This window comes from Carettochelys insculpta, chromosome 3 (genome assembly GCF_033958435.1).
Source record: "Carettochelys insculpta isolate YL-2023 chromosome 3, ASM3395843v1, whole genome shotgun sequence".
Classification (NCBI taxonomy): domain Eukaryota; kingdom Metazoa; phylum Chordata; order Testudines; family Carettochelyidae; genus Carettochelys; species Carettochelys insculpta.
This window is the reverse complement of record NC_134139.1, coordinates 23,261,849-23,287,817: the sequence shown is the minus strand read 5'-3', so window position 1 is coordinate 23,287,817 and position 25,969 is coordinate 23,261,849. Positions and strand designations below refer to the sequence as shown.

Genomic DNA, 25,969 nt, shown 5'->3' with positions numbered 1-25,969 from the left:
TGACCTGTGGAGGGCATGGAAAATATTACAGTGTCCTTATATAAATCAAGGGTAGCTCCTTGGCTTGAATGCCAAGGATGGGTGAATAGGCCATTATTCATACTCACAAGTTATATGCCTTCAGGAAATATTCACATCTCCAAATGGTAATAGACTTCTCCCCCCAACTTCCATGCCTCCCAACCCCACACACACTCACATACATACTGGGCTTGGCTCTTGGATGGTTCAGGAAGTCACTGGGCACCAGGAACTGAGCTGTCTCCAGCCTTTCTGGAGCACAGAAAAGCCATTGCCAGGAGAATGATGGAGAGCTGGAGAAAAGATGGGGAGCTAATTAGCACTCCTGCCTCTATTATTTTAAGTGGAGTATGTCTTATGTTGGCCACAATTCAGTACTATGGAACTATTCATATGCTTTACTTTAGGCACATGTTTCACACACTTGCCTACCTGGGGCCTTTAAAAGGCTGATTTTTGAAAGCAACCGTAAATATTTTAGCTCAGAGAGGGAGCCATGTTAGTCTGCAGCTTCACAAATGACAAACAGACTTGTAGCACCATTTGTTAGTCTCTAAGGTGCTACAGGGCTGCTTGTTATTTGTAAATATTTAAGAATCTGAGTAGATGAGATTGAATAATATTTGATAAACAATTTCTTTCTTTCATCCTCCCCACACTCAGCTGCAGGCCTGGTTTATCATAAGCAGTGAGAATGCTGGGTATATACTCATTTACATGAAAGATACCCAATTCCTTCTCTTTCCTCCTGCTTTTCATTTGCTCTCCTTCCTTCCCACGCCTTTCCACCTCTTCTCTTGTTCCCTTTTAGGGACTCCAAACAAATAATTCAGCACAGCACTGACAGGGATAATTTTAAACAATGAGGAGATATGCAGGTATTGGAGAGTTTTAAGGTTGGAGTACACGTTTTACAGAAAATAGAGACACTATCTTCACTAGATACATGCTCCATCACCCGCCTCTGTACCCACACCCTAGTTCATCAAGTTGAAGTCCATATCCTCAGGACAGCCCCACCATATTTCTGATATACCCCATTTAAAATATAAATTGTTCAAAAATGTGTGTTGTATTTCAGTCAGAGCAGTTGATAGAGAACATGCCTTAAAGTCCTTTTGTTCGTGATGTAGCCTTATTACCATAATCAAACATCCCTGGCAACTTGTCACAAATAAGTGAAATTCTTTATGTTCTTCAGTCCCCACTTTATTTTACACTTTCTTCCCTCCTTTTGTGATTCTTCAATTTTGGAAGGTTTGAGGCTAGAGGCAGTGGAAACTGAAGCCCTCTGTTTACCCACACAAACAGAAGCAGTCAAAGCTTCCTTACCGAGTTGCAGAAATGACCTAAACACTGACCTGAAGAGACCACCCTCCTGAGACAAGAAAAGTCATTCAGTCTGCATGCAAGGTCTGCTCAGGGGATCTCCTGAAGAGAGAGAGAGAGATTGCAAATCATCCAAACTGTGCCAAATTATGTGTGAAGGTTTTGTAATGCAGACTACTGTCCACTAGGGATTAAATTAAGAACATCAAACCCAACACACAGAGAATCTCATTTTATCCTTAAACTCTAGTTACAGTGCTTTATTCAGTTCATTGTAACAGCATCCTTTCTCCAATACATCTCCCCAATACAAAATATATGAAGAAACTGTGCAATTTTTGAAGATGACCCTATAAATCTAGCAAGAAAGACTCTTGCTTTTAATTCCCTAGCGCATATTATGGAATCACAAATTCATACGTGAATGATGCAGTCATTCCTGTTAATTCAAGGAACAAACTATATTCACTGTAGTCATACAGTACTTTTGGTATCTAAACTGGCATAAAATGCTTAAATTAAAGGTCAGACATAAGCACTTGACACCAGGATGTTCAAGATTAAGTTTGAAACAGCAGCCTTAACTAACCTTGTGCTCAGATATTTTAACATACATATAACTGCATCCAATGCTTCAAGTCTGGAGAGAGGTCTGTTTTGGCTGAAATAACTAGGTACTATGGGATTTCTTATATTTCAGGCTTATCTTTAAAGTAAAGTCCATTTTATTTCCTAGGCTTCACTTAAAGTAACATACACTTTCAACTTTAATGTAGTTTTTACCATATGTACTTTAGATTTGAAATATTTTCATGTTATTAAAAACAATTATTTAGAAATGTGTTTGGGGAGAGACTAAAATCCCTCGTGACAGGACATGAGAGCTGAACACTTTCTAAATGCATCCGTTGTCTTTGATGGCTCTAACAGAGCTATAACATTGTATCAGGAAAATTCTCAGGGCTCAGTTACACCTTGGGTAGCCAGCAGCACCCTGTAGGTAATAGACTTAGTGAGGAGCAGCACATGCTATGTTTTTCAGTGCAGACAGACAGCGAGACTGACAGACACCACACTCAAGGTGGAAAGGTGTCTGGCTCCATGCCCCAGAAAGGATGGGGCCAAGAGCTGTAAGCCCTTAGTGCCACCTAGACCATGGCATTAACTCTCGCCCTATTCCCTCACAGCTGCTCAAAGTATCAGAGCAGCACTGCTGTGGCACTTCAAAGGGGTCTGGGGCTCTGGCTGTCACCTCTGCCAAAGTAGCATGATGGTGGCCAGAACTCTGGGCACTTTTGAAACAACAGACCCCAAGATAACTGCCCTTTTTGCCCCCTCTCCTCCCCAGACCCCATCAATGGGCCTGCTGACTGATACATAGTGTTGTCCGGCTTCAATCTCAGCTTGCCTGGTCACTTTTTTACTGAGATTGTGCTAGGTGAGGTGAGCATCAGCATTCTAGAGAGGAGAGGGACTGTCCTCACCAGCACAGCCCTGCAGTCGCAGTTTGCCCATTCACCCATTTTAACATAAGCATCTTTGTGGCTACTAAATATATGGTTCATCTCCTTGACAAGTCACTTTTGCAGCTTCCTTTAAATCATTGTTTTCAGGCCTGTCAACACTGGGTTGGGAAGACAGGGGATTACTGTTGATAGCTATCACAGTTTGTCATTCCTAGCCACTTCACAGTATATGGAAAAGTCATGCATTCTAGAAGATCAGGAAAATGGGAATCAAGAAATTTGGGATATACTCCCGACTCTAGCAGTAGCTCCTTTGTGGCCATGGCTTTAACCTTTCAGTGCTTCCATTTGCTCATCTGTAACAGGGGATTAAAAAAATACCACCTCACAGAAGCAACCCTTTCTGTGACAGAGGCATCAGACATGGTCACTGATGATCCACTAGTGGGTGAGGCACCAGCTTGGGTAAACCACTGCATGCTGTTATGAGGGCCCATGATAGTGGTGGGAAGGAATAAGGAGAGGAGGAACCTAAGGCAACTCCAATATGTTCATCTTTCTCACCCAGGATATTCAACCATAACTGAGTTACACCTCCCGAATCTGACTAGTAGGCAGGGCATGTCTCTCTCTCCTCCTCAGCCCCTTTTATGCCCAAAGATACCCAGGAAGACCCTGTTGTCAGCACAGCATAGAACATGGGAAAATGGGTTCTGAGAGCACAAAAAATATTGTTGGGTGAAAGTGGGATAGGAGTACAGGAACTGCCACTCTCCATGCCCAGCTCTGAAGACAGCACCATCTCTAGCAGCAGTGCAGAAGTATGGCTGGCAATCCCATGAGCATGCTTCTGTGAGTATGCACCATAATTTGCTACCACTTTTGGGAGTGAGGGGACTGGTGAGTTGTCACAGCTTGAAATATTTTCAAAGTGCAACCCAGCAAAAATAGTTTGAGAACCCCTGTTTTATAGAAACATGCACGCCCACTCAGTATTGTTTCTGAAAGTCTACCCCTTAACGTAGTACATGAAACAACATCTTCTGCAGCATGATATTATGCCATCAAAGCTCATACTTGTGTCATTGTGATCTTGTGAGGCATTTCATATGGCTTTGGAGCCAGTCCTGCATTAGGGACTTGACACAAAGCTCACTCTGGTCCAAGGGAGTCTTTTCCTCGACTTCAGTGGATTTTTTCACGAAGCCCTTTATTTGAACATTCAAAGTTCCCATGAAGAGACAGAAGGATCTGTCCTTCATTTAACAATACTCAAAGACATTAGTCACCATGGAAAAGGTAGCATTTACCAGTGGATACCACACAGTGACCAGACATTTCTGACTCTAGGTATAGGAATACATTTTTATTGAGATGATTGTAATGTACATTTAGTTTTTCACTTAGAGAAAAAGGTGAAAACTTTGCATTTATTAACCTACTTTTTCTAGCTTGTTTCTCAATTTTTAGAGCTGGACATATCTTTACAAAAATTCCAAATAGCCACATAGTTGGTGAAAATCCCATTAAGCTACAAACAAACCACACACATTTCTTCATTCAGTACCAATGAAGTGTCATAAGGTTTTAAGGAATACTGAGCTTGTTTCACTTTAGAAGCCGTTTTTCCTAGTACACACATATACTATTTCCTAACATTTGAATGCTCTTCTGTTGTCTTTATGTAAGGAAGTATAGCCAAAACCAAATTCATGGACATAACCACTTCTGGTTTTGGGGTGTTCACCACTACACAAACCAACCTCACCATTTAGCAAATGACAGTAGTCTTTACAATAAGGCAAACGGTACCCCAGATCTGAATTCAGAATACAATAAAAGACATATTGGCATTGGAAAAAGTTTAGAAAAGGGCAATAAAATGATTAATGGTTTGGAATGGCATATGACGAGAGATTAAAAAGACTGGGAGTTGTCATCTTACAAAAGAGAAAACTAGGAGGGGGGTATTCTATAGGTCTATAAAACCATGACTAATTTGGAAATAGTTTTTTACTTGTTCCCACAACATAAGAACTAGGGGTCACCAAATGAAATTAATGGGTAGCAGGTTTAAACACACAAAAGGATGGTGCATGGTAGGCCCGTGGAACTCCTTGCCAGAGGATGTTATGAAGACCAGAATATTACCACGGTTCAAAAAAGAACTAGATAAATTCATGGAGGAAAGGTTGATCTATGGCTGTTAGCCAGGATGGGTAGGAATGGTGTTCCTAGCTTCCATTTTTCAGAGGCTGGAAATGGATAACAGGAGAGGAATCATTTGATGATTACCTGTTCTGTTTACTCCCTCTGAGGCCTAAGGCATTGGCCTCTGTCAGAAGACATGATACTGGGTTAGATAGACCCTTGGTCTGACCCAGTATGGCCATTCTTATGTAACTCCTACCTGGCTTGTCACAACCACCAACTTATGGTCTGGAGGAGAAAGAAGGAAGGTGCTCATTTCATCACATGCAACTCTCAGTGTCTGAATTTCTTGTACACTCTGTAGCCTTTGTCTTGTAGCCTAAGAGAGACCAAAGGTTTGACAAAGTTTTAAAGTTAAGCACCCTCACCATGTTGCCTTTTCACTCTATGTGAAGACTGTTTTGTACAGCTCTAAGTGCTGGTGTGTCTCCAAGCTGCCGGTCATGCAGCTGGAATCCCACACGTAGGAATAAACAATTCTTCAAAGAGAATCTAGTCAGCCCTTTTCCTTTTCTGTTGCTCTTTCTTTTTCATGATAATCCTCTGTCTGGCCTGGATGTCAGCTTCAGAGCTGAGGACTGTCATCTGTGTTCTGCCACTCTCACAGCCATGCCATGAATGACACTTTAGTTCTGTGTTAATTGCCCTGCTGCAGCTCAGCTATCAGCCAGCCCGTCTCAGATTTACTGATTGCAGACGCAACCTGAACGAGCGAACCGGCATGCAGAGGTCAGGGCTCAGAGGGGCCAAGTTCAAGGGCACACACTGGTACAGACGTATAAACAAGGGAATGGTATGTAAGCAATAAAGACTCAAAGGTTAGGATCAGGGCTAGCAGTACAATAAACAGCTGTGATAACCCAGTTGTTGATAGATAAAGAATTTACTGTAAAACCCTCCATGTGCAGGATACATTTTTTTAACACTTTAAGGGACGCAAAGTTTTATACGCTCCTTTACTGTGTCTTACTGTGTCTGCAACCATCTGTGACCATCTTCAAAAATCTTTTTACACACACACCAGGTTTGGGAAATACACAGTCACCACACCATCTAAAATTCTTTCCCATCCATGCCACCCCTCTGAAAATAATACTTATTCTGCAAGAGATTACGATTGCTGCTGCAACAAATTCAGTAAGACAAGTATTCCAGTCCTTCATATTTCTGTTTCTTATTAAAACACTCATGTTTCAAGCAAGGAACTAATATTCCCCCATTTAATTTTAATACAAGTATGAAGGCTAAATAAAATTTCATTAGGGCTTCTGTAAATTTTGCCAGGCGTATGTTTTGCTAACATTATTTTTTAAATATATTTCAGACAGTATCAAAACATTTTGTGAAATTACTATTATGGTTCTTAACTGTCCTATGGAGGTTCCCATCAGAAGTACAATATATTATACTGTAACTATTGATCCAAATGGCCACATTTCTAAAACAGAAAATGATGGTGTAGTGAAAGCAGTGCAGAGGTGCAGTAAAATGCCCTCAAGTATATAAAGACATCAAGATTAAAGTCACCCTGCAGATTCACTTTAACTCATCCAAATCCACTGTGTACTGTGTTCTTTTAGGATAAATCAAAAACTTTGTACAAATTAACATGACAGGTGCCAGTGTTCATAAATAAGATTGCTCCTCCACATCAGGGGAATCAGGCAAAGTTGACTTTCCTTTAAATACATGAAAAGGCCGTTAATTAAATTCCCAGATCATCTAATGATCTAAAAGGAAAAATAACACCCCAATATTTGTCAGCCACAACAATTATTAAGAACATAACATAACATAAGAACATAAGAACGGCCATACTGGGTCACACCAAAGGTCCATCTAGCCCAGTATCCTGTCTGCTGACAGCCAATGCCAAGTGCCCCCAAGGAGGTGAACAGAAGACAATGATCAAGTGATTTGTCTCCTGCCATCTATCTCCCGCCTTTGACAAAAGGCTAGGCACCATACCTTACCCCTTGCTAATAGCCATCTATGGACCTAATCTCCAAATATTTATCGAGCTCTTTTTTAAACTCTGTTAGAGTCCTGGCCTTCACAGTGTCCTCTGGTAAGGAGTTCCACAGGTTGACTGTGCACAGTGTAAAGAAAAACTTTCTTTTATTATTTTTGAACCTGCTACCCATTAATTTCATTTGGTGTCCTCTAGTTCTTATATTATGGGAACAAGTACATAATGTTTCTGTATTCACTTTCTCCATGCCATTCTTGAATTTATATACCTCTATCATATTGCCCCTCAGTCTCCTCTTTTCTGGACTGAAAAGTCCCAGTCTCTCTAGCCTCTCTTCATATGGGACCCATTCCAAACCCTTAATCATTTTAGTTGCCCTTTTCTGAACCTTTTCTAATGCCAATATATCTTTTTTGAGGTGAGGAGACTACATCTGCACGCAGTGGTGGGAATGGGTGAGCTGGCTGAGGGACCCAAGGAGGAAGGGTAACTTGACTGAGGCAATGATTTAGGAAGCCTATATTTATATTCAAACCCAGGAATTGTGGCAAGAAGCACAACTGACCTGGCAGTGGCCCACTTCAACCCCTTTCAAAGAAAACTTTGCGGGCTTGAGGGAATTGAATCAGGGCAGAAGACACCCCATTCTGTGTGCATTCTATCTGTCACTGCACAGTAAGTAGGAAAGCACCAGTCAAAAACCAGAATTTGGCCCACTGTGTATCTCTTAAATTAAACCATATTACCTACACATTGAAAATCACTGTAATAATGAATTAGTACATGTTTACAAAGAGTACAAAGAGCTTTCCAAAAAGAGTCATGGAAAAATGCCCCCACACCTTCTCACAATTCATTGTTAAGGATCCCAGGAACTGCAGAGCCACCTGGTCAGAGCAGGGAAGTGCAAAAGCTTTCTGGTGAGGTGCTGTAGTATGCCTGTATTCACCCCATTTCTCTCACACACTCCAGCATTCTGCCGAATGAACCAGAGACAAACACAGGAAGAAGAAACACATATAAGTAGTTTGTACACAAGTCGCTTTCTCCAAAAGTGGCATGCTAATAAATGGCCCAAAATATGCTAATGATGCATGGATGTAAATTCCTGGTGCCTCATTAGTATAAGGTCACATGATTTGGAGTCCAGAAGAAGCTCTTCTGGACTCCTGAACACCATATAGTTGCGTGGCCCCTGGGGGATCTTCCAGAAGGAAGTCCTCCTTCTGGAGGCCCCTTCTTCCCAAAAATTTTCAGGAAGAAGGGGCCCCAGAAGAAGGACCTTCTTGCGGAAGATCCCCCAGAGGCCATGCTTCTACATGCTGTTTTGGAGCCCAGAAGAGTTTCTTCCGGACTCCAAATCATATGACCTTATGCTAATGGGGCACCAGGTATTTACATCCATGCCTCATTAGCATATTTCAGGCCTTTTATTAGCCTGCGGCATGTGTAGGAACAGCCAGACTGGGCAAGACACATGAGGTCCTAGCATCTGTGTCAAACTAAGTTCCATGGCTCTATCTGAGAAATATATTGTTGGAGGGGGATCCTCGCTGAACTCAAGAGGGATCATTAGTGCCTAAAGCCTTCCTCAAAACTACTATTTTCTCACTCAGAAGAAATCAAGAACTAAGAAAAAAAATAGAAAGGAAATAGATGTGGTTCCCACCTCCTCAACCATTTAATGTGGAGAAAGATTTTGTGTGTGTGTCTGTGTGTGTGTGGTTGTGTTTGGTCCTGCTGTTATTTGGGAATTCAGATTTACAGGGATTTGCTGCCTGGCTGATAAAGCTAGGAGGAAATACAGACATGCTCAAATAATATATTTTCATACTTTATGCAAACCCACCCTGCAAAACACTTTTGAGCCACTAAGCAATTTAAATCTAATAGCAAAGTGTTTTTTAATCAGTCAGATCAATTTGTGAAGAATTGGTACATTAGTTGACACCATATAGTAGAGATCCTTATAGCAAAGGTTTAGAAGTAATTGTTCCCTGACCCAATGAGCAGCATATTACTATAGAAGTTTGTATTCTATTAAGAGTTAATAAGTGACCAAGATCTAGACTAATACACTGTCAGGGTTCATTATCATTACAGGTTCTTGCTATTTTTCAAGTGCCTTTTGCTCTGCCCTTCTTACTACATATGGAAAACCTATATCAAGATGGTTGTCATGGCAATGAAAAGATTTGCATGTGTCTTATCTATCTATTTAAATACCTTCTTATGGTTTATAACTACCATAATACATCCCTCCAGCCCTGCTCATTGCTAATTTAGAGCTAGCCTAGTGTGTCTGAGGTCAGTGATACCATCTAAAGCATGTTGTCTAGACAACTCTGAAGCCACTGTCCATGGGGTAATTGTTTTATGCAAATAAAAAAGTACAATGGTGACATGTTCATCCACTACCCGTGCAATCTGATTGAGCCATGTTGGGCTGTATGCAGAGAATTCATAATCATGCACCCTGTGTAGATGTTTGTTCCTGCATTAGACAACTACCTCCTGGCTGCACTTTGGAGGTGGGGGTGGGAGGTAAAACTGACCATTTTTTTGTGTCTTGTCTCTTATGTACACATTTTACTACCTAGCTGGTGCATGATTCTAAAAATGGACACTGAAAAATCCATTTAGAAATTAGTTTGCCTGGAAATTATTCAATAAATTTAATATAGCTTTCTAAAATTCTGCAAGACCACTTGCCTGGGGTGATTCATTTATTCTGATGGGTGGGTAAAACAGCTTTCTCTCCCCTGCTCTTCCACTCCCCTTTGATTATCAGTATCTTCATGGTGAGGGTATGTGAGCAGATTTTGTGTCTGGTTTGGTAGGTTTTCAAGACAATTTTTCAAGGGTGATTTCAATATGTTTAGCTAAAATTATTCAAGCTGTAGATCTGGCGCAATTCTTAGCTCTTCTTTACGCCTTTATTCATATATTTCAGCCAGTCAGCTCCACTGAAATAAATTGGGCAAGGGGAGTGTTTTGAAGAGACAGAGCGGAAAACAAGAAAGTATTTTGCTAATGGAATAAGAAGTGTTGCTCCACAACAGAGAACATATATTACACTATTTTTTTTCTTTTACCTTCCTCTCCTTAAGGAGTTTATGATTTGCTGCTGTATTCAAATGGCAGCAAAGGTAAATGGGGCTATAACTGCATAAATCCATCACACATAGGAAACAGTGTGCAGTCTGAAAACATGAAAAGAGATAACAATAACAACAACAAATAAAGACCTCCCAAATCCTAAAAATGGCTACACAGAAAAATGAAACCAGTTCACTCCTGTTTGATCTTGTTAGTTCAGGGCTGCGGCTTTGTTAGGACTTCCATTGATAAAAGCCACTTTTAAAGGTACTTTAAGAGCTACTCAGATGCATTTTCTGACAAATTGTATCTTGATGCTCACAGAGATTAAAAAAAATACTGAAGAGTATACATAGTAGTTTGATAATGGACTGATTTGCTATCTGCCTTTGAATTTTTTACCATGCTTGCAAGCAAAAGATTTTATTTTTAGATAATTTATGTCATTATTCATAGTCTTAGGAAAAAGCTAACCTATTCTTCTGGTAGCAAATCATGGGCCATTTACCCTGACAATACAGTTAGACAGTGTTTACATGTAGGACTACAATCACTTTTTTGACTAATCTGTAAAGGGTAGATTTTCTATTGCATCTCAATAGCTCATCTACTTCAGGCTGTTGTGAACTTTCTAAAGATGCGTTTTCATTTATAATAGCAGATCTTGGAGTGTGGTAATCTGGAATTGAAGTTTCAGTGACAGATTTATTCAACTAGCACTTTGCATGAGGCATTGCTGCAAACATTATTTTAAAAAATACATACATAAAACTGACAAGACCTTCCAAAGATAATTTCTGCAATTTAGCAAACTAAGGATTTCAAGTCAAGCATCAGTTTCCGGGTGTTTTTCATAATGGATTTCATGGCAGATGACCTGACAGCTAATCTCATGATCTGAATCGTGCTTTGCAGCATATATACAAACAAACCCCAATCAAATACTCAAAGGATCACACTGCTTTCACATGACATGTCTGCAAGTTAGTGCTGCAAATGTCCAGAGGTCCAGACTGACCTCTTGACATCCCGTCTGGGAAACATTCCTACTCCAGGCAGTTCATTCTTGACAACAAACAGAGCAAGACCACTGGGCACATTTTGAAAAGGAAAAAGAGAACAGCTATGAATGGAGTGTGTCTGATACAACAATGACAGACAATAAGTGGTAATAGGATTGCAAACTGTGCTCCTGCTAAAACTGTGCTCCTGCTAAAACTGTGCTCCTGGTCCTCTTTGCACCAGTCTCCCATCATAAATACCTTTTCAATATATATATTTCCTTTTTTTTACAAATATATGAAATACTTAAGCCATCTGCAAGTTCAAACTATTTCAAGTAACTTTAAGAATGGAATACAAGTGCTACTACTGCAAATAATTATATGATCTGTCTCCCTTTCTGTCCCATCTAATTTGGGCTTAAATAATTACAAATGGTGACTTCATCAAACACCAGGAACCACAAAGTTGAGGGTTAAGTCACAGCTGAAGGAGAGCAGAAGAACTGGCACAACACAACAAAGCTGAGTACTAATACGTACTTAAAAGTATGATCTATAAAGCAATAAAAAAGCCCCCAAATGTTTGAATTGCGCGGCCTTTTCTGTTAAGCAGCAGAAACTTAGCATTATTGAAATGTATGACGTGAGTCTAATTTTCTCATTTAAAATAAACCTGAGCAGTGTTCTGAGGAAAAGAAATAAGAAACTATGTGTTCACTCAAAGTGCAATTCTTCTGTATACTCACACTAAGGCAATATTTTACTATGCAGTAAGGATTGGATGAATACGGCAAGTACGATTTTTATAGCATATACCCAAACACTGATCATATTTATACTGGTCTAAATCCTAATTAATCTCTCTGAAATCGATGGAAAATTCCCAATTAACACTGGAGATGCTAAAATCAGTAACTCATTATATTTAAGTATTTTGGGAGTATTTGGAAACCATTCTTAGACCTATATTGCCATTCTTTTTTATCTGAGAGAGCTTACTATCTCCTTTGCAACCATTAAGGCAAAAAGCAAGTAGAAAATCTAGTTTGATACAAATACTGATTGTGAGAATGTGCTTGAGGTGTCACAGAGGGCTTGGAGTGCCACTCACCAGCTCCCCTCTAGTCACAGTAATACAAATCGAACACATTTGGTTTGTCTCCATAGCATGCATCCTTCTTCCCCAACCATGGGCTAGTCTCATCGAGGAGAAAAAGGGGCCATTGTAGACCTCCAGAGAGCAAGATACTAGAAGTGCAAGGTTGGTGGTGTTCCATAGTAGACATAGTGAGTTTGTCAATGCAGACTGCAGATTTCCCGCTCGGAAAAACCAGCAGTAAGTCCCCTCTACACCTGCAGACCATTCTGAAAAGTGGCATAGGGTACAGGCAAAAGACAAAAAGTAATTGTTGCACAGTTGTAATGGGGAACCTAGCCGCTAATAAATGGAAAAGACCTTCAGAGGGCATAATCAGAGTCCATACTTTCAGAGTAACTTTTACGCTAGATGGCTTGATTTGACTAGCATTTCCTCTGAGGAAGAGACTCTTTCATGACTGATGTGTTATAAGATCTTCCCATGGGTTTATTTTCAAAAGAATAATGTGGCAGCCTGATTTTGGATTATTTTTAGGTAGTGTGTGTTGAACCCAACGTCCAGATTCAGAACCCTCATGGTCAAGTGCATTCATCCACCTAAAAAATTATAGGACACGTTCATAGCAGTGCATACAAGTAGCATCAGGTTGTGTGAGTCACAGCTTCAAATTAAATATGTCCCTTTTTAAATAAGAGAACAATTCCAAGAAATTACAAAAATACAGCTAGCTCATTTTGTCACTTGTTTGACAGTGGTGGGCTTGTTGGGTTTTTCTTTAGTTTTACTTGCAAAAACATCTTGAGGTCCTGGATGCCGATCTGGCTGTAGCTGCTTTGTGCTGTTCTAGTAGAGCAGAACTTCCGCAAAGCCAGCTAAACTGGCTAACAGGGGTTTCCCCTGTGGCGTGAGGCTGATATCCTAGTTCCTGCATGCATGCACGCACACATACATACACACACATTCACATTGTGCAAGCATGTGGCTGGGCAAAAGGGAGCATGGCTTGGAAGCTGTTAAGTCTTGCCGAACCTAGTTTGTCAGAACAACCCCTTGGGATCAGGGGCAGCCGAGTGTGAGATAAAGTAGGTTCAGGCTGCTTCAGTTTATGCCATGGGTTGGCCCTGGATCAAGGGTGCATAAAGGTGGCTGAAAAATTCCTTTTCTTTCCCGCATGTTTGAGTGAACCCTGAGGGTATTATGGACAGAGCAGAGAATCTGTATCTAAAGCTGTCACCCTCTGAAGGCACATGGGATGCTTTTACCCTACACTGACTTTAAAGTGACAAAAATATATAAGAAACGCAGGTGAAAATAAAAATAAATAAAAATATCTTTCTAGTGAAAAGAAAATCGTTGTTTTGTTGGAGTACAGACTAACCTGGCTACCTCTCTGTTTTAATGAGAGTTTACCCAGAGTTCACAGGGGGAGATTTTCAAAGGTCCTGTTCCCAAATGAAACTGAGTGGGATTCAGTCAGGAATAACAGGACTCTTATTACGGTATATATAGAAAACCTATTCAGATATTGTTTCCTGAATGGGAGGAAAACTGTATTTTGAGTTATGACTTAGAAATATGTTCTGAATTCCAATTATTCTGATTTTGCTCATGGTGGCTGGCACAGCACTATACAGAACGCAGAGAAAGAAGCTGAGCAATGTAGCAGGTCCAGAGCTCAATACCGACAGTCATCACATACAGCCCAATGGATCCTCCATGCTCACAGCGTTCATGCATTCCAATGATCAGTCTTTTCTATTAGACTCAGGGTCTTGTCCATACGCTGAATGAAACATTTTAAGAAAGATGATGACACATTTCAGAGGTGTAGCTGTCCCAGTCTGCATCAACAAAAACAATGAGTAAACCTGTGGCACATTAAAGACTAACAAATGTATTTGAGCATAAGCTTTTGTTAGCTGGAACCTACTTTATTGGACAAAGTGGGTCCCAGCCAAAGAAAACTTACACCCAAATAAATTTGTAAGTTTTTATGGTGTCACAGGACTCCTTGTTCCTTTTAATAAATGTGTTGCAAGTACCTTTTAACTGACATTTCTTGCATATTAATAGTTTATAATTACTAATACATCTTGAAAGCCTGAGCAGTATGTGGTGCTCTATTAATTTTTAGCAGCAGACACAAACTACTGTTTGTTATTATATAGGCTAAGTCTATACTAGAGAAATAAATCATTCTCTGATACACAATTCTAGCTACTGCATTTACATAGCTAGAATCAACGTACTGAAATTGACTTATTTCCGTAGCGAAGACCTAGCCTCTACATTCTCACATCAACCTCCCTTACTACACATGATAGAGTGGTGTACAAGGATCAACTGCCGACCCCAGAGAGATTGATTTTGCAACATTTTCACCAGATGCGCAAAACCAAACTCTGGAAGATCAACCCTGACCATGTTGATCTTTAGACAAGCCCATAGTCTTTATTTCTTCCTTCTCACCCATTCTGCCCCACCTCCCACCCCACTTCAAAGATTAGCATATTGATCCTTGCATCTTATTTCCAAGCAGATGCTGGCAAGAGAGCACTATGCACACATCAACTCTCCCTGGTCAGCCTGGCAGGAAATGAGCACAAAATAGCATCTAATACAGGCACCACACAATCATCTCAAACAAATGCATCCAGAAGCCACCTCTCCTCACACCACAATGTATTACAAAATACCCTGTCCTCCCTGCCTTTTAGCCAACTAAGTTTTTTGTCTCATGTCTTTTAATGCAACAATGTAAATCCAAATAACTGAATAGCAATGAATTATAAATGGAACAAAAATGAGTGTACTATTAATACTACTCCCAGAAGGGGATAAAAGGGATCAGCTATTTTATCCCATGGTGCAGCTGAGAACTGACAGACAGACTGGGCTGACATTCTGAGGCCACACTGTTTTCATAAGGGAAAGAAAAAAAATCCCTTATCTCCGTGAAGTGATATTTTAACCACTCTTGTAGGCTTATGTTTAAGAGTCTGTCTACAGCCCTGCACACCACATTTTGTTCCAGGAGATCGGGGCAATTCTGAAAAATATAGGAGCTCATCAGAGCACAGTCCTAAAATGGAAATGTGGGATGTTAAAATGATGGTTAACTCAGCAAGCAAATGATCTCTTCTTTAAGTCCTATGAAATATGCCCACATAAAACAGGGAGTAAACAAAATTCTGTGCTTAACAATCTCCAGGCTCTTCAGCCTTCCCGCAGAACTGACCCCTGTAACTGTAACAGAGTGATATGGATGAATAACAAAGCTCTGCAGAAAAGTACAGATTGACCCAGCCATGACCTTCCTGAAGCCAGGTGCAGCAGGGACACACAGAGTCTGGCACATTCCATTTTAATTTTGCTTGGGTAAAAAGCTGATAAAGTCTCATCTAGCCCAGAGCTGGAGGGAATACCAGGAGATAAGAAGAGTATTTTCTAAATTATTTACTAATAGCAGATTTGAACAAAGAGAATCAGCCCAATGTGTTCTGCTTAGGACTAGGGAACCATCTTTTCCCCTGCTTCATCCTCAGCTAGTAAGGACATCACCGCTAATCATCAATGATTTTTTTAATTCCTCACAGAGTGCTTGATCCTGTGAGGGGCTTAGCACCAGCCTCTCTTGTCAACTGGAGCCCCAGTTCAGAAGCGAACTTCAAAACATGCTGTAGTTCAGGTTGAACCTCTCTAGTCTGGCACTCTCTCATCCAGCAGCATTTGTAATTTTGCAGGATTTTAGTTAGGCAGACGACCATGTATCATGGGTGTGGCCAAGTTCTGCTGTAGTCCCATAAAGTTTGTTTACAGCCACCACTCCTGGCTCTCTCCTGTGCTGTTATTTAGTTCTAATGTCCCCTTAAATATCTTCTGAGAGCCCAGTAAGCAGTGGAAGTGTTGGTAACATGCTAGATGATACAGTAAATCCTCAGTTTAACAGACCCTGACATATCGGACTAACAGATGCTGTTATCGAAATAACAGATGTTGTCTGCAAGCCCCACACCCTGCAAATAAATTCCAGGAATTGGCCAGAGCTACCGCCATGCTGGGAGGAGCTGCCAGGGCGGCTGGGGCCAACAGAGCCAGAGAAACAGTGGGAGGGGCCTGCAGTGGGATGCAGGAGCTCTCCACTCCCAGCTCTGTGTGCATGGAGCATGTCAGCACCCAGCTGCCACTGCCTGGAATGGCGTTGAGCAGCAGCCATGGTACTGGAGACACCTGCCCATTGGCAGGCTGGGGTTGGCCATGCTCTACCTTTGCATAGGTGGCTTGGAGCCGGGGCCTGGAGGAGCCGCAGCACTGAGAGCTGCAGGAGGTGGAAGGAGCCAGGCCGGCATTGAGCTCCTCTCCTGGTAATTAGGAGAGGGAGAAGGAGGTGTGAGGGGACGAATGGGGCACCAGGAGGGAAGGGAAGAGGGTGGGCAGAGGACAGGAGTGAGTGATGGTCTGGGAAGGTCATAGCATCATCATACAGTATAACCATTCAGATAAAATGGACTTTTGGCATTAATGGACACCTCTTCCACCTATTAGTCTGTTAAATCAAGGGTTTTCTGTACTGGCCTCCCATGGCCTGGCAAATTCTCTCGTTCAGCACCAGTCAGGTCCCAAGGGTGCTGGAGTAAAGAGGTTCAACCTCTACTCCATCCCTATCCAGGACAACACTGAAGCAAGTGCTTAATTTAAGGGTATCCCTAAGTCAAACTGACTTCAAAACAAATTAATATAGGGGCTTAAATTCTTTTGTGAATGGGGATATTTTCCTGAATGAAGACCTTCTTCTGCACCAGTCAAGATCAGTCCCTAATACCAGAGGTTAATTTTAGGAACTCATGCTTGTCACATGGCCATCAAAGGGGATAATTCCAAAAGTGCAGGATAGGGCCTTGATCTTAAAAGGGACATCATCAACTTGAAAGCTAGGAAATTACAGAACAGGGATTAAAAATAGTTCCCGGTATGCTTCCTGGCCTTAAGTCTCCTTGCTGGTTGGTATCACTTTACAGCTGGCTTTTCCAGAGGCTTTTTCCTCCCCCACCCCCACTTGCCAGTTGTATGAAAAATGCACACAAACCTCACTATATCTAAAGATTTCATCCTGCTCCATGTAAGTCAAGGGGAGTTTCCTGTTGATTTGCATGGGAGTAATATCAAGCCCCAAGAGTAAGCTGAAAGCATTTTTTTACAGTCATGAAAGCTGTAGGCAAAATTTTACAAAATAACTAATGACCTGATGCCCAGTGTGAGACATCTAGGGGGACCTGCTTTTCAGCGGTGGTGTCCTTAGTGTTTTCTGAAAACCAGATCTTTTTAGTGGCTCTATTTGAGTAACAAAAATCACTAGTCTCATTCTGAAACTCTTGGGCCTGTGACTTGGAGAAGAGGAAGAGGTGAGGGTCAATCACAGAGCGAATGACTCTGCTTTAAGTTAAAGCTTATAAATTTATTTCATCTTCTCGTTTGTATTTCACTCTGTGGTGAATTTACTCTAAATAAATCAGTTCTCTGCTGAAATAAATCCCAGACCATCCAAGGAGCAAACAGATTCCAATTTCCAACTCCAGAGGAAACAGGGAGACAAATAAACCTGGTGAGTGGAGGTCGATTCTCATTAGTGTTTTATGCAAAAGGAAGAAAAAACACACAACTCAGACAGAGAAGACCTGCTGCCTCCAGAATCCCTCAATGATACTTAGTACTGTGTTTATTTTAGCGATTAAGTAATTATTCACTCTTACCACCGTTTACTCACATCAGACCAAGAAGCACTTTTGCCTCTAAGTTAGCCACAGATAAAATGGCAACAGTTTGTGAGAAATACTAATCCACAGCTTTGCACTCCACAACTCACACCTCATAGGTCATCTGAATATTAACAAGTTACTTCTTTTCTTAATGACATGCTGGCCAATTAGAGACAGACAGACATGGATGCTGTGTGTTTTTTAGTTTCACCTACATTGAAATTGGATGGCAGAATAGTCTTCCAGACAGGTGAGATGCTGATGAGGACAGCAGCAAACAAGCCCTTACCAGAGAGACTGAACACAGAGCAGCCTGGCGTCCTTTTACTAGCCCAGTGATCAAGAAGTAAAAGGCTTGTCTCAAGCTCATGACTCCTGAGCGCACAGCAGAAACCTCTTTATCAGTAGCCAGCAGGCACGTCTCCTGAAACATTTTCATCTGTGACCTTCCGCCTCCCCAGTTTTTCATGATAAGATTAATCTTTCTTAACTATCAGGAACTGCTCTCTTTAGCATGTAATGCTTAGTGTTTAAGGCATGAGTACATGCTCAGTTGTGAACATGCTGAATTTTAAACAGCTTCAATTAGTTGTCAGGGGAGGGAAGGGTGAAAAGATTTAATAGGGGCATGTTCAGTGTATGGAAGACTACCTTTAATTTTATGAGCAAACTAAGTGACTGTACAAAACAAAACAGCAGTCATGTAGCACTTTAAAGACTAATAACATGATTTATTATGTGATGAGCTTTCGTGGGACAGACCTGCTTCTACAGACAAACATGGCTACCTTTCTGTGACTATGTGACTATTGTATCCTTCCACAAATTTTCACTCTTGGGCCCCATTGTCTGTACTGGGAATTCATTTCATGGGATGATGGTGGGGCATGGCTTTGAGAGATCAGCAGCTACAGAAGGAGGCACACAATATACAATGAAACACAATGGGCAATATTTGTAGCTGTCAATGGAGCCAACCTCTATTCCCATGCAAAGCCTGCATAATTGTACCAAGTGCCAAGGAGAGTAGTGCAGGTGGATGGGCAAATTATCTACCCCCTGAGGCTATGTCTAGATTGAAGCCTTCTGTCCTGATTCCGGAGGTCTCCCAACAGAAGTCTGCTGCTCCAGGAGCCTTCTGCCAACATCCCAGTCATCCTCGTTCCACAAGGAAGAAGGGGTGTGTTGGCGGGGGGGGGTTTCCTGACATTTGGCCCCATGTGTATGGGCCAAATGTTGGGAAAGCGTCTCTCAACAGAACAGTTGGCAGGAGATAGGCAAATGCCTTACACAATTTGCTTATCTTTTGCCAACAACTCCCAGCAATTTAGACGTAGCCTAAGGCTGTGAATCCCAGTAGAGTTGTTCCACCGGAAGACTTCTGGCTGCATTAACTTGCATAGCTGTCATATTCCCTCTCCTCCTGGTTGCCTATCTGCACACTTTCACTCTCTCTTAAAGCTCTCTGCCTATAGCGGTCGTTCTTCCTGACCAGTGCGGGGTTAGCTGACAAGGTGTATTGTGACCTGTCTCATCTCACCTTCCAACAGCCAATTTCTGTTTCTGTCCTCACTAATGGGGAGTGCTTTCCATGTCTCTAACCCCTTCTCCTGTCCATTGCTCCCCTCCTCTGTGAGTTTGTAAGCTCCCATGTGTTCACCTTCACCCCTTCTTTGGTCCTCTTACTTGCCTATGGTTCCTCTTTGTCACAATACCCATTTTCAGAAAATCTTTTTGACCCTCTTAGTCTCTCCATCTAGTGTCAGATTTTCTTTTTCTCTTTAAATCCCAATTCAGTAAATCTTGAGTGCCTCTCAAATTGCACCAGCCCCAACTCCTCCTTCTCCTTCTCTGCTCCTCTGAAACTGCTCTCACTAAGATTGTGAATGACTTCTTGACAAAATGCCCGGAGACTCTATTCTGGCTCCACTTCCTTGCCATCTTATATTCTCCACAATTCCCCATGATTCCACTATGTCTTCATCCTCCTTCCGTCTTTTTGATTCTTCATTCAGTGGTAATATCAGCATATTCTTCTCCTCTTCCATCCATGGTTCTAAGTAAGCTGCCCTCTCTGCTTGTTATTTTTAAAACTTGATAGATGCCAGTGTTGGCACCTTGAAAAGTGCTGACTGGATTTTCTTCATACTAGACATTTTTGAAGATCTCATTTTTGAAGATCTGAAAGTGTGGTGATCAAACCTTGACAAGCTCTAGGGCCATGTTAACTTATGCCACATTCCAGCTGACAAAGTTTGTTGCTTCCCATTAACACTTACCTCACTCTCAGGGAGTGAGAGGAAAGTGTACAGCCCACCTGCTTTCCTTGATCTCCGAGCTGTGAAGGGCAGGGGGCAAAGGAGTGAATGATCCATGCTATGTGCTGTCCTCTTACTCTCTGATAGTGGGAGAATGGAAAGAGAAGCAACAAGCAGCATTGGTAGGAATCAGGAAGGGGAGCTTCAGCCCATCATCCCCCTAAAAATGTCTTTCCCCATCACACTCCCATCGACACACACCAACCCCCTGCCCTGAGCCTCTCTTCACACTCCCAATCCTGACTCCTGTAACCTGCATATATCTACCCCTTTTTTGAGCCCACCACCATACACACCTCACACCCAACCTCCTGCCCTGAGCACTCTGTGCTCCACCCCACATTTAAATTTTGTACAGGTACTGTCATATCATGCCCCCCCAGTCTCCTGCCCTTAGCCTCTCCCTCCACCCCTAGGAGGTGGGGTTAATATAACAGTCCCTGTAAAATAAATGTTACTTTCACCCCCGGTACATGTAACTGCAAACCACATACCTACTGGCTGTGGTTCACTCTCCCACATAGTGGAACCTACACCACTTACAGGAAGAAAGAACGAGTCTCTTCCATGGCCTTTTCTGAGAAGCAATTGGCTTTTAGCTTAAACTGTAGAGGCTCCTGAACTAAGATTCAGAGGTTCTATGGGTGGTTACATATGGGCATGGAAATACTTACAGACATTAGTCAATTATTGGTTAACTGGTGCATTATAAGCATCCTTAAGTAGCAACTAGTTGGCATTTGGCCAATGGTTTCTTTCTATGTTGACTTGCCTCTGTTCTTCTTCCCTTGCAGCCCAGATCCAGAGGTTTTGCTTCTTGTGGAAGTGAGCATGAAGATTGTCTATTTTATGTAATTATTTTTTAGTTTCCATACTGCAGTAACACATCTGGCTCTGCTGTATTCAAGGATTCTTCTCCACCCTCCCACCCAGCCCACTGTGGATTAGGATTGGGTTCTTTTGTGGAAGGAACTGCACTGTGATTGACATCTTATCGTTAAAGTAGTAGCTACTTGATTATCTAGCTCCTGATGTGAAGCCAGAGGTAGAATCTCACTGACTACAACAGAGTTGTTTTTGATCAATGGTATTGCTGATAATTTTGGAGGAAGTTACTTGGGTGAATGGGAAAGTGATGCAACTGCCTCATTGAAGAGGAGAAAGAATGGAAGGTCTCTTAAGGAAAAATACACAAGCATTAGCTGTGACTGAGACCACAAAGTGTCTAGTACAAATATATACCAGAAGACTGGTGAGTATGCAGAGATTCTGAAGTGCCCTCTCCTTCCTACATTCACACTGAATTTACTTTGTCAAGAATGGTGGAATTGCCCAAAGAAATGTCAACATGGAAAAACATGTTTAATATATTTTGAAAAGTCTTGGGGATATGGAGTAGTGCCATAAAACTCAATCCAGTATATAGTCCAATGTTCTTGTGCACTGTCAGCATTTCTGAATAATTACGTAATCACATACACAATGAAAATTAGCCCTTTTTTCCTGTGGGTCAGTTGTCTGCGAGCATCTTACAGATTTCTTACATTTATTTGTTATTTAAAATTATTCTTTGAATTACATGTCGAAGAATTTTTTAAAATTATTTTAGTCTGTATGCAGTTTGTGGTGAGATGTTGATATCTGAGATGTACCATTTTATTTTGATTGGACACATTGAGCTCACATTTCAATCAATGCTTCCTCATGATGGAGCTGGTACCTAGTAAGCACATTCATGTTAATATTAATGTATTTAAAATTTGCTTTCTGTTAATATTTGCTTAAAGTTTGCTATTTCTGTCCATATGCCTGCCAGCAAACTTGTGTGTGAAAAAGGAAAGAACAGCCCAAATGTAATGGGGAAAAAAGGTGTATTTATTGGTGCTGGTGAATATTTACAGATTTTTTTTTAAAATGTATTTGGCCATCCCTAATTGTTGGGTTATGTTTGCTTAGGTTATGGAAGAGTGGGTCAAAAATTACAACTAAAATGTTTTCGGATGATATTTCAATTATAATTTACAGAGTTCACCATGTCTTGGGATCTGTCTGTTGCACAATATGATATTGCATTCCCCACTGCCCCAAGCATGGGTAGCAAGGGAGTACTCCAGTAATTATGTCAAATCCCCTCTGCATTTTGAAGTAAACTATCTAGAATAACAAATGTTAATAGCATGTCACTCTTCCATCTCCTAAGTATAAATGAATAAATTGTGCTGATACAATGGGGATGCCTGCTCCACTCAGAGCACTGGGAGTTACGTGCCCAATGTCTGCTTTATTTAACAGGAGTTATTGATGAAACTTGCTGTCCACTGTTAGGAATATGCGGATCTTTATTCCTGCCTCTCACAGTAGGTCCAAGTTCTTTCATCAGTCTAAACAGTTCTTCATTCTTCCTCTGCACTGCACTCCAACGAAATAGCATTTTAACATAACTGACTATAAAATCCCAAACATAAACGTAAACCCCAAAATGTAGCTTTAAAAATGAATGGTGAAAATGTTGCCTTTGGAGAAAAAAAAAATGAAAGAGATAAGCAATTTAAATGACATTCCTCTGTGGACCCAAATGTCTTCTGCTGGTTGTGAAAGTTGTAAGGGGCATTCTTATAAAATACAGATTCCCATAAGACATTTAAAAGCAATTAAAATAACATTAGCATTTTTCCTAACTTTACAATGCTTATGTGTCTTATAAAATCATACAATTTTTTTAAAAAGTGTTTGTATTAAGATTACAGACTATGCAGGTAATTTTCTTGATTTCAAGACTGCATCTGCAAATGGTGAGAGAGCTAACTGAACCATGGTTTGCTTTATTGATATCTAGAGCTATGACAACTATCCTATAGCTGTATGCTTTACTGACAAATGTTAACTTACAGTACTACAGAAGTAGCATTTTTTAACTACATCGTGTGCAGTGACACTTAAAATCAGTTTCTACAATAGCTACTGTATCATTTGGGATAAAGGCAAATTAGTTCAAGTGGAAAAAAACAGGACCTTCACATATATATGGTTAGGCTGCTAATGTGCCGAAGCCAATGCCTATTGTGCTGACCAATATTGTCTCATTGTTTGCTTGTACTCCCCTTTCTGTCTGTTACCATATTTAGTTTTGTATTTAGATTGTAAGCCCTTTGGAGCAGAAATTATCTTTTTCTTCTGGATTTTGCATAGCATCTGGCCCTTGATTAAAACTCCCAGGTGTGGTGATGATGCTGATGCTGATGGGGAGGAGGACAATGATGACTGCATGCATATAATATTTAGACATAGATACAGAAGCCAAACAAGACTGGAATGTAAACAACATTTCTGTGTTTCATTCTGGAAATAAAAGCAGTAGCTATGCCTCTGCAGCAACACAGTTCATTGTAGTATCTCCATGGCCCTCGGCAATGGTATCCAGCAACAGAAGCATTCTTCTGTTCCACTTGCTGCAGCTACTGAGGGGGTTATGTCAACATAGCTACAGTGCTCAGGTATGTGGAATTTTCACATATATTCACCACAGTCATTTAAACCTACTTCCCCCAGTGTCACTGAAGTTAATGGCAAAACACAGACTGCCAGGTATTTGAAAGAAAGCCATGATAGCAAAGCTACATGAGTCATCACTACCTTATTCTTTCTTTTTTGGGGGCTGATGTTGTAGACCAGGGTTTGGCAACCTTCAGCATGGGTGCAAGGAGTGGCACATGAGCTGATCTTCTTCAGTATGCAAGGTAGCAGCTCAGCTACAACTCAGCTACAACCCTCTGCCCTCATGAAGCCGAGAGCTTGCTCAAAGCCATGCCTCCAGTGGATTACAAAAGACCAGCTAATGCTACCAGTCTCCACCTAACTGGTAAAGTGCTGCATCTTAATTTATTTATTAATGAAGCTGTTGTTGTAAGTATGACTATCAATGATTTTTAAAAGTATCACTGGTACTTGGACCTTACATAGAGATCAAAAGGCCAAATTTTGACACTCCATCTTGGAAAGGTTGCTGACCCTGTGTAGAATTTGCTCATGCAAAGCCCCCATGTCAAGCCATACCTTGGAGTTCTTTGATGCTCACATGGGAAATGACCATGGTGGAGCATCTGAAGAAGTAGAGAAAGACCATGAAAACTCAGAATTCAATTTGCCTATTCCCTGCCCTGAGTTTTCTTTAGGAGCCAGGCACAATCTTTATCTAATTCTACAGGTCTCTTTGAATCTGTTCAGCATAAGAAGCAGTTCCAGAAGAAGTGTGTGTGTGTGTGTGTGGGCAGGGGGAAGACCTTCTCCAAGAGAAGACCTTCAAGATTATGACTTCCTTGTTTCAAAGGTAGCAAAAAGCACAGATGGTGGGAAGGTGTTTGATTGCATCAACCTACATGATTAAAAAAATACCTTTCTCAATGCTTCTGATTGTTTTCAGATTGCAGACTACTGCCAGTTTGATGGCAGTGTAAATCTGCCAGGCTTTTACCTTGCAGCCTGTAATAATTATTTTATCATGGGCATCATGTATTCATTAACCTCAAATCACTACTTTGAAACATAAAGTAGGATATAGGCCATATTCGGGGGGTACACAGGGGACCACATGCCTCTTGCCTCCTGTCCTCTTCCTTGCTCTCACCGGGAGCACCGTCAGCTTCTGATGAGTACAGGGGCAGTTCTGCCCCTCCCCCACAGTGGTATGTCCCAGCAGCACTACTGCTAGGTCGTGCTGCTTCAGGGGAGGAGGAGACTGCCCCCACACCCACCTGAAGCAGCACGGAGCTTCCATGGGAAGATGCAGGGATGCAGCAAGGGTGGAGAGAGGGTGCGGCAGTGGCAGGAGGGGTGGGCCAAGGCATGGAAGGGATAGGGCATGGGTGGAGCAGGAGTGGGGTTGTGGCAGGGACACTTGGCCAGTGCATCCTCTAAAAGCCTCATACCAGTCGCCTCTGAAGTAGATTCAATTCATCCCCATTGTGACTGTACTCAACAGAGCTGCACCATGAATGAATCTAGCCTGACTGGCTTGTCTTTTACCAGCATCTGATTTTGCAAAGAAACTGCAAAACATGTGTTCTATTTTATGAGGAGATGCGAAAGACAAATACTCATAAGAAAAATGGTCAAGTAAGAATCTTAAAGAGGAATGGGGCTGGAAGAACAGCAAAATATATTCTTTTTGAAGCATTTCTTTAAGTTATGCAGCTTTAAATTCTTCACCTCTGGCTCTCTGATGAAGCAAATGTTTCACTTTCTAATGTAAAGGGAAGAATAAATTGAGTACCATATATCGGAGTAGTGCTTATGGTTAAGGTGCTGTTTATCTGGCTGATGTTTTGACTGACCTTTACTGGGTTGTGGAGTTTGTCTGTCTGCAAATTCTCAAATCTCAAACAGGGAACACTGCTGAGACCCAACTGACCCCGAGGGAGATGAAATATTATCTGCTTTGCTGTATACAATGTTTTCTCTGGGAGCCTCGGTGCCTCTGCAGCTTTGTTTTTACACTTTCTCTAGGTTATATATATTTATCCGCCTTGATGCATTCTTGACAGGCTTCACCTAGGGGTGCCCACTGTCCTCAGTGAGGAAGGTGTGTCTACGTATTTTGAGCCAGCTCCACATTTCATGTTCTGATGGTTCATGGGACTCCTGCATCTTTGAAAAGCATATTCCACAAACAGCCAAATCAAGCCATGTACAGTTACA

The 25,969-nt window shown here is 41.4% G+C and overlaps 1 long non-coding RNA gene across 1 annotated transcript; it reads right to left on the bottom strand.

The window, feature by feature from the left end:
- Positions 1-206: 206 nt before the first annotated feature.
- LOC142010217 (uncharacterized) lies at positions 207-18,279 on the bottom strand. Its single transcript, XR_012644728.1, has 3 exons — positions 18,173-18,279; positions 1,383-1,452; positions 207-314 (listed from the first exon to the last, which is right to left on the bottom strand). It is a non-coding gene; the product is annotated as an uncharacterized LOC142010217 (long non-coding RNA).
- Positions 18,280-25,969: the final 7,690 nt, after the last annotated feature.